General features: G+C 34.9%; 1 non-coding gene across 1 annotated transcript; it reads left to right on the forward strand.

Annotated features, from left to right (window-relative positions):
• The first annotated feature begins 7,806 nt into the window (after positions 1-7,806).
• On the forward strand, positions 7,807-7,912 carry LOC119473418. Its single transcript, XR_005202631.1, has one exon. It is a non-coding gene; the product is annotated as a U6 spliceosomal RNA (small nuclear RNA).
• Positions 7,913-9,554: the final 1,642 nt, after the last annotated feature.

The raw sequence follows: 9,554 nt of genomic DNA on the forward strand, positions 1-9,554 counted from the left end.
GACCAAATGCAAATTAAAGAGTCACAAAGACATAAAATTAAGATATCATTAAGGGATGGGGGGAGAGGTGAAGTAGACAATGAAATACAATCAAGTACATATTCTCAAATTAATTAAATCATTTGATACCTACTATTTTTCTTGCCACATGAAACATTGGAATTAACTGGATAATTGTGAAGATTCCACTGCAAAAAAAAACTTCTACTTAAAAATTTTTGGTTCATAAGACTAGAGGTAGGTTTTCTTTCTAATAATAATTCTTCTGAAATATCAACAACATGTGCCATGTAAAGCAATATACATTTTAATTGATTTATGAAAAAAAAAACAAAACACGTTTTTTTCTTTTCTAATTTGGCCCCTGATTTCATATCTTCACTGTTTTCTTCTTGCTACCTTCCAGTTTCAAATTCTGTTAATGGATATTATACTTAATTAGGAATACCTTTCTCCCCTTGAGTGAAATCTGAGTTTAACATCCAAGATCAAATATCACCCTGCATTAAGTCATGACTCAGTAGATATTTGTTAAATATTGAATAAGTGACTAAGGATTATGTGAATTGAATTCTAACATCAAATATGGGCAGGTGACTACAAAAGGAATAAAAGATATTTGGGTTGATGCAATCAAAATTATAGCACTAAAATAAAAACCATGCATTTGTAACAGTTTGTATGTCTCTCATATTTCATATCATAGTTTAATATTTGGACTTTAGTCGTAAATACTAAGCTATTTCTACTCCCACTTACATATAGCTCTGTCTTCTATGTGTTTTTACATGCAGTTTCTTCTGCCTGGAATGTCCTTCCCATTTGGAATGTTCTCGGCATTTGGCTGCAATTTCTAGTCCTCCTTCAGATCTCAACTTAGAAGTCACACCTTGAAAATATTTAGTAGACATACCCTCCCTTTTAGGAGGTTTTCCAATAAGGCCTCACTCATACTACCCTACTCATATCCCTACAAAAAGACTTAAACGACATAAGGAAATCAACTTTAATTACATTTCTTTCTCTTGCCTTTAAGATTATGAGTTCTTTGAAAGAAGAATCTGTGTCTTGTTCATCATTATTTTTCTTACCTATAACAGAAAGTCTGGCAGCAGGTAGGCAAGTCTTTGATAAATATTTCTGGATTGATTAAGTTGTATTTATTCATTAAATGTATGCCAATTTGCTTTGTTTTTGCTACTATCCTAGCATTGCATGTTACTCTCACGAAGCTTATCTAAGAAAGCAAAATGTTAACATTTTATGGCAGGCAATTTTTGCGTTGTTAGCCCGTGATGAGTTACTGACTGCTTGTTAGAAATGTCACTGCCCTGTTCTTGTTAGGCTTACAGTTGACATACTGAAAAATTTCTTCAATGTATATAAAAGCTCCAAAAAGATATTCATTGTAGCATTGTTTATAATCGAAAATTGTTTGGATAGTCAAATAATCTGTGTTATATCCAAATTATGAAACACTATGCAACAATTAGAAAGAACAAGGTAGATCTATATCTTATAAAATAAATTGATAGTCTACTGTAAAAAAAAGCAAATGACTAAAAGATGCTTTCAGGACAATACCATATTTAAAAAATTGCAGTGTATTTTCTATGGTTACCATATAGATATGGTTATAATAGAGGTATATGGACATATGGAAAATAATCCAGAGAACTAATATAAAACTCATATATGTGATCAGTGGCTACATCTGGAAAGGTAGAGAGGGGACCAAGAATAAGGTTTGGAGGTCAAAAGAGACTTCTTTGAAATGTGTGTGTGTGTTTTTTCTAATCAATAATGTTTTAGTTTTTTAATAAAGAGTTCTTAGTCATAAAATTCATCTTAAACATGTTGACATTTGAAAGATGAAAAACATATAACCTATGAACAATTATGTAAAAATAAACTGTCCATGTATCAATTTATATAAAGGTAGAATGCTGAAAATGAAAATTTGGCTGATAGTAAACCTCTCTAAATCAAAACATATTCTTTCATAATAAATAAAAGAGAAGGAATTAGCTATGTTCTATTAGCTCATGATTGTGTGGATGGTAAGATGAAATAAAAATGACTCCACAAGACAGAAATATAAAAACAGCCACTGATTTAGAACTTGTTGACATGAAGGCCACCCCTGGCCCCACCACATGGTGACCATATGAACTAGATGACTCATAAACTCCAGAGTATCTATTGTGCTAATCTATAAAGTGAAGGTGGAAACCAGAGTAGTGATTCTCAAACCTGCAAGTCACGATCCTCTTGTGGGAACACATACAAAAATAGTATATTGAAGAATATGCTGTTACATGTTGCCTCCTAATAAATTACTGTGCAGACAAGTGGTAATATGCAGCACATTCATTTGTTTATGTATTTTAAAGCTTCCTCTTCCAGCAGACTGATTTGAATGCAGGCAGAGAACTTCTTTTAGTCAATGCTGTATCCCTCACACTTTTCATACTATGTAGCACATGATAGATACTCAGTAAATTGTTTTTAATGAATAAATGGCAAAAAAAATCATAAAAGAAAATCTTTAAGGTGATTAATTCTGTTTACGAGAATGTCTCCTCATACATGTAGATAACACCATCATTATTTTATCATAGAAATTCTACAGTTGTTCCAACTTCTAGAATGTAATTAAGAACTCTAGTTACGATCATCTTTAAGGAGCATCCTCCTCTAAGATAATATGTCTATACAACTTTTACTGCCCTCCTTTCACTGAAAATCCTCTCTGTCATATCTTCTGAAAAAACAGTCTCTCATCCAGATGAATTACAGTGAAAAAGGAAAATCATTCATCTGAACATTAAAATCCCTTACCATCACAACCCTGAATTCTTTAGAATAATTCTCATTTATTTGGGTAATTTTCTATTACATTAAACCTGTATACTTGTTATTCTCATAAAGTGGATCTACAATTCTACCTGTTATAACATGAACTCTGGAACCAGATTGCTTGTGTTGGAATCCTAAGATTACCAGGTATAAGCTCTATAACCTCAGACAAGCCACTTAATATTTCTATGTCTCAGGTTCCTGATCTCCAAATAAATGCAATAAAAATATGTATCTCAAATCATTAATTTAAAGTTTAAATCTGTTACTATATGTAAAAAGCTAAGAATATTGTCTGGCTGGTAGTAGCTGAGACATGGACCCATAGTAACTGCTATGCAAATACTCTTTGAAATAAAAACAAAACAAAACAAAACAAATATGCCAATCTTTTTACCAGATTGCTTGACTAGTCAATCTTAACAAAGTTGGCTAAGATTAGGCCAAAATCATCCAGAAAAGTATCCTCAGTTATAAACAGCAGGGAAGTCTTTTTTATTTTTCTTTTTACTGAATATGACTTTTGTTTCTGTTTTTCTTTTTTAAATTTTACTTTAGGTTCTGGGGTACATGTACAGATCTTACAGGATTGTTACATAGGTATACACATGCCATGGTGGTTTGCTGCCTCCATCCTCCCCATCACCTACATTAGGTATTTCTCCTAATGTTATCCCTCCCCAATCTCCCCACACCCTGCTATCCCTCCCTAGCTCCCCACCCCTCAACAGACTCCAATGTGTGATGTTCCCCTCCATGTGGCCATGGGTTCTCATTGTTCAACACCCACTTATGAGTAAGAACATGCAGTGTTTGGTTTTCTGTTCCACAATAGTTGAATTAATTTATACTCCCAACAACAATGTAAAATAATTCCTATTTCTCCACATCCTCTCCAGGATCTGTCGTCTCCAGATTTTTTAATGATTGCCATTCTAACTGGCGTAAGATGTTATCTCAATGTGGTTTTGATTTGCATTTCTCTAATGACCAGTGATGATGAGCATCTTTTCATGTTTGCTGGCTACATAAATGTCTTCTTCTGAAAAGTGTCTCTTCAGACAACATGATTGTATATTTAGGAGACCCCATCATCTCAGTCCAAAATCTCCTTAAACTGATAAGCAATTTCAGCGAAGTCTCAGAATACAAAGTCAATGTGCAGAAATCACAAGCATTCCTATTCACCAATAACAGACGAAAAGAGAGCCAAATCAAGAATGAACTGCCATTTACAATTGCTATAAAGAGAATAAAATGCCTAGTACTACAACTAACAAAGGACATAAGGGACCTCTTCGAGGAGAACTACAAACCACTGCTCAAGGAAATAAGAGAGAACACAAACAGATGGAAAAACATTCCATACTCATGGTTAGGAAGAATCAATACTGTGAAAATGGCCATACAGCCCAAAGTAATTTATAGATTCAGTGCTATCCCCATCAAGCTACCAATGACCTTCCTCACAGAATTGGAAAAAACCACCTTAAACTTCATATGGAACCACAGAAAGCCCACATAGCCAAGACAATCCTAAGTAAAAAAAAAAAAAAAAAAAAAAAAAAAAAAAAAAAAAAAAAAAAAAAAAAAAAAAACAAAAAAAAAACAAAGCTGGAGGCATCACACAACCAGACTTCAAACTATACTACAAGTCTACAGTAATCAAAACAGCATGGTACTGGTACCAAAACAGAGACATAGACCAACAAAACAGAACAGAGGCCTTGGAAGCAACGCCACACATCTACGACCATCTGATTTTGGACAAACCTGACAAAAACAAGCAATGGGGAAAGGACTCTGTGTTAATAAATGGTGTTGGGAAAACTGGCTAGCAATGTGAAGAAAGCAGAAACTGGACCCCTTCCTGTCACCTTACACTAAAATTAACCCCAGAAGGATTGAAGATTTAAACATAAAACCCAACACCATAAAAACTCTAGAAGAAAACGTAGGCAAAACCATCCAGGACATAGGCATGGGCAAGGACTTCATGACGAAAACACCAAAAGCAATAACAACAAAAGCCACGATAAACAAATTGACTCTAATTAAACTTCAGAGCTTCTGTACAGCAAAAGAAACAATCATTAACGATTCATATGTTTGTTGGCCTCATACATGTCTTCTTTTGAAAAGTGTTCATATTCTTTGCCCACTTTTGAATGAGCTTGTTAGTTTTTTTCTTGTATATTTGTTTTAATACTTTGTAGATTCTGGATATTAGCCTTTTGTCAGATGGGTAGCTTGCAAAAATTTTTTTCTCATTCTGTTGGTTGCCAGTTCACTCTAATGATTCTTTCTTTTGCTGTGCAGAAGCTCTGAAGTTTAATTAGGTCCCATTTGTCTATTTTGGCTTTTGCTGCCATTGTTTTTGGTGTTTTAGTCATGAAGCCCTTGCCTATTCCTATGTCCTGAATGGTTTTGCCTAGGTTTTCTTCTAGGCTTTTTATGGTGTTAGGTCTTATGTTTAAGTCTTTAACCCATCTGGAGTTAATTTTAGTGTAAGGTGTCAGGAAGGGGTCCAGTTTCTGCTTTCTGCACATGGCTAGCCAGCTTTCCCAACACCATTTATTGAACCGGGAATCCTTTCCCCATTGCTTGTTTTTGTTAGGTTTGTCAAAGATCAGATGGTTGTAGGTGTGTGGCATTACTTCTGAGGCCTCTGTTCTGTTCCATTGGTCTATGTCTCTGTTTTGGTACCAGTACCATGTAAAAAGCAGGGAAATCTTAGAAAGAACAACTGAAAGACACAAAGCAAACAACACAGGAAAATTAGTGATATATGTGTCTGGAGAAAAATTAGAAACAAGTGTTCCTGAGAAAGATGATCAGACATTTCATGTGTATAAAAGATTCCATCCAGGCTGGGTGCAGTGGCTCATGCCTATAATCCAAGCACTTTGGGATGCTAAGGTAGGTGGATCATGAGGTCAGGAGCTTGAGACCATCCTGGCCAACACAGTGAAACTCCATCTCTAGTAACAATACAAAAATTAGCCAGGTGTGGTGGTGCACGCCTGTAGTCCCAGCTACTCGGGAGGCTGAGGCAAGAGAATCACTGGAACCCAGGAGGCGGAGCTTGCAGTGAGCTGAGATTGTGCCACTGCACTCCAGCCTGGAAACAGATTGAGACTCTGTCTCAAAACAAAAAAAAATTCCAATGATAAATCTGGAAGACAAGGCAAATGGTAGAGTACCTGACCCTGATAAATACCCATTAAAATTTTGTTTAATTTATTATAAACAAATTTAATTAGGTTAATTATTCAGTTAACTGGTAAATAAAACAGTTGTTTGACTATAAGCCAGTCACTTGACATCTCTAGGTTTCTGTTTCCTCAACTGTAAAATAAGGGAAATTATCTAGATTAGCATTTCCTTAATTGCATTTAACTAAAGACTGGGTTCTTAGAGTTGTTAATCAGCCCTTGAAAACAAAACCATGGTTGAATAATTTTAGGAAAACCCACATGCTATCTTTCCTTTGCATTTACAAACTGGTATAACAGACATTTTAAGATGTTTCATTGTAAAAAAATATTATTTATCTGACAATTTCCCAAACTTAAGTGACCATTGACTCTTTTCTTTTGGTTTCTAGCCTATTGGTATTTTAAAGAATTAGTACTATTCTAAACAAAAATTGGAAATAATACTACTCAATTTTTGGTGTGTGGATCAGTGTCAGTCTTCAAATTACTTACCAGCCTATAACAGAATCAGTACAAAAACTAAGAGCAGGCATTTAACAATTTTATAGCAATCTGACATAGTAATTTTATGTTTATTTAATCTAATTTTGAAAATCAGAGATTGTTTTTGTATGTTTTCCCTTCATTGCTTTTTTTCCTTGTATATTAATTTTTATTAGATTTTACTTAGTCTCTTATAGATTAAAATTTTTTGAATGTTCACAGCAGCTTTATTCATAACAGCAAACAGCAAAAATTTTTTTAAATGAGTTCTTTACCACAGATAGTTTCAGAACACCAATGCCATTTCCAAAAAGATTCACATTATAAATTCCACTAATTCCATGTGGAAGTCCGTAAAGATGAAGCTTTCTGTATTCTGCTGCAAACTTTTATCAGAATCTTTAGAATCATAGGGAATCTCCATTTCCACAGCTCCCAAGTAATTCTGACCATATTTTGAGAAGTAATGCCTTACACTGTGAGCAACCAGATGGAAGAAGCTGTATTTTTATTTATCTTTGTTCCATCAGTAATGAACCCAGAGTAAATAAATACATTCATAGCATATGTAATTGTGAAAACTCAGGTAAAAATATGGAGTCTCTGAGTTCTATGTTCATGGATAGTTTAGAGTTAACCAAAACTGGAAACAAATTACTACACTAAAAAATCAAATCCTATACATCACTTGTCAGGGAAAAAAATGTAATTCTCCAGACACTTCCACTTACAGCCTACTTCATGTTTTAGTTATCTTGAAGTGGGTGGGATTTTTCAGCATGATACTGCAAAACTGTCAATCATGTCTCTTCTTATCCAAGCATAGCACTATAACAGAAGTTGATTTATTAAACAGCTCTTTAATACTACAATTTAATATGAAAACACACTCAGTCCATGTCATAGCCAACATTATATTCACCAGGTGGACACAAATAATTTGAACACTTTGTTAAAATATACTTTTACTACTCCTTGTACAGTAAGGCATCAATCAATTTAATATTACTGGGGAATTTTTGTACATGTTTTCTTGTTCATACCTATAGAAAGCTAAATGTTTAAAGTCCAGCTTGACATGTTTTTCATATTTTTACTCTGTTAATAAGTCAAAATATGTGCATGAGAGATGAATGCCTCAGGATGTTGTGTGTCTGTTTGTTGAAATGACCCTAAACTCTGACCCTAAAGAGTGGTCCTCCACTTAGACCACACTTTGGAATTGTCTGAAGTATTGAAAAACATAGTACTTGCTTCAGCAGCACATATACTAAATTGTAACTATATAGAGAAGATTAGCATGGCTCCTGTGCAAAGATGACATGCAAAGTTATGAAGCATTCAATGTTTTTGAAAAAAAGGAATACTTTTACACTGTTGGTGGGGATGAAAATTAGTTCAACCATTGTGTAAGATGGTGTGGCAATTCCTCAAAAAACTAGAGGCAAAAATACAATTTGACCCAGCAATCCCATTACGAGGTATATAGCCAAAGGAACAGAAATCATTCTATTATAAAGATACGTGCACATGTATGTTCATTGCAGTACTATTCACAATAGCCAAGACATGGAATCAACCCAAATGCCAATCGATAGAATGAATAAAGAAAATGTGGTACATACACACCATTGAATACTATGCAGCCATTAAAAGCAACAAGATCATGTTCTTTGCAGGGACATGGATGAAGCAAGAAACTGTTATCCTCAGCAAACTACCACAGGAATAGAAAACCAAACACTGCATGTTCTCACTTATAAGTGGGAGGTGAACAATGAGAACAAATAGAGCAATACACACTGGGATCTTTGAAGGTAGTGGGGGAAGGGAGAGTATCAGGACGTATAGCTAATGGATGTTGGGCTAGATACATAGGTGATGGGTTAATTTGTGCAGCAAACCACCATGGCACTCATTTACCTATGTAACCTGCACATACTGCACATGTACCCTGGAACTTAAAAGTTGAAAATAAAAGAAAAATACAAATGCCTGGGTCCCACATCTAGAGATTCTGATTTAACCATTATGGGAGTGGTCTGCAAGTCAGAATTTTTAAGGCTCTTAAATAATTCTGCTATATATCCTGAGTTGAGAACCATAAATACAATCAGGTGCAGTTCTTATAAAAACAAAAACAAAAAAACCCTGAGCTAATTATGTGAGACATCCTATATCCAAAGCAAATAGGTGGCTTTAGATTTGAATTGAATTAGAAAAGGGACAGCTGTGAACCCACCATGAAAGGATTTTTTCACTTACTGAGAACTAAGAAGACTATGTTCAGTCTTAGGAGAGAAAGGTACATCCTTCTCTACACTCCTCACCTGTTTCCTCCTGCACACCTTCAGCAATCATTCTTTGCTCATCATATTAAGGTTTATGGAAAAAAAATAGTTTAGAGACAGATGATAAGGGACTGAAAGAGATGAGAGAGACAGAGTTAGACTGACAGAGTGAGAGAGAATGTCTTTATTAAACTACTAAAACAAAACGAAACAAAACACTTATCACTCTTTCAGCTTCAGGCCCTCATCTTTAATATGCTCCTGAACTACTGGGATCCTGAAGGCATAAAGTTCTTTTTTCAAGGTCAGATCCTTTCACCTCTAGATACAGCAAGAAGTCCTGGAGGGAGGAAGGGAAAGGAGTAAGGAAGGAAAAGGATTACTTTGGGGGCAAGAGAGATTTCTCTCTTCCCTTTCCTTCCTGCATGCCTGGAGGGGTAAGGAAAGAATTACCTTCAGTCAAATAATGGCCTATGGCTTTCTCTTACTAATACAAAGGCCACGTTCCAATCTCCTTTCAGCTTCGCAAGCTCTGTGCCTTCATTTAATTAAAAGGGTAGTTTCTACCACAAACAAGTCTGTTTCTGGTACTAGGGTTAGGCCTGGTAATGCTTCAAAGTCCTAAGAAAAAATTTAAAACCCCGGTTTAATATATAGAGAACCATCTGTTTTGATTAAGAATATTTTATATCATAATCAAATG

Source organism: Cebus imitator, unplaced genomic scaffold, assembly GCF_001604975.1.
Source record: "Cebus imitator isolate Cc_AM_T3 unplaced genomic scaffold, Cebus_imitator-1.0 Scaffold157, whole genome shotgun sequence".
In the NCBI taxonomy this organism is placed as follows: domain Eukaryota; kingdom Metazoa; phylum Chordata; class Mammalia; order Primates; family Cebidae; genus Cebus; species Cebus imitator.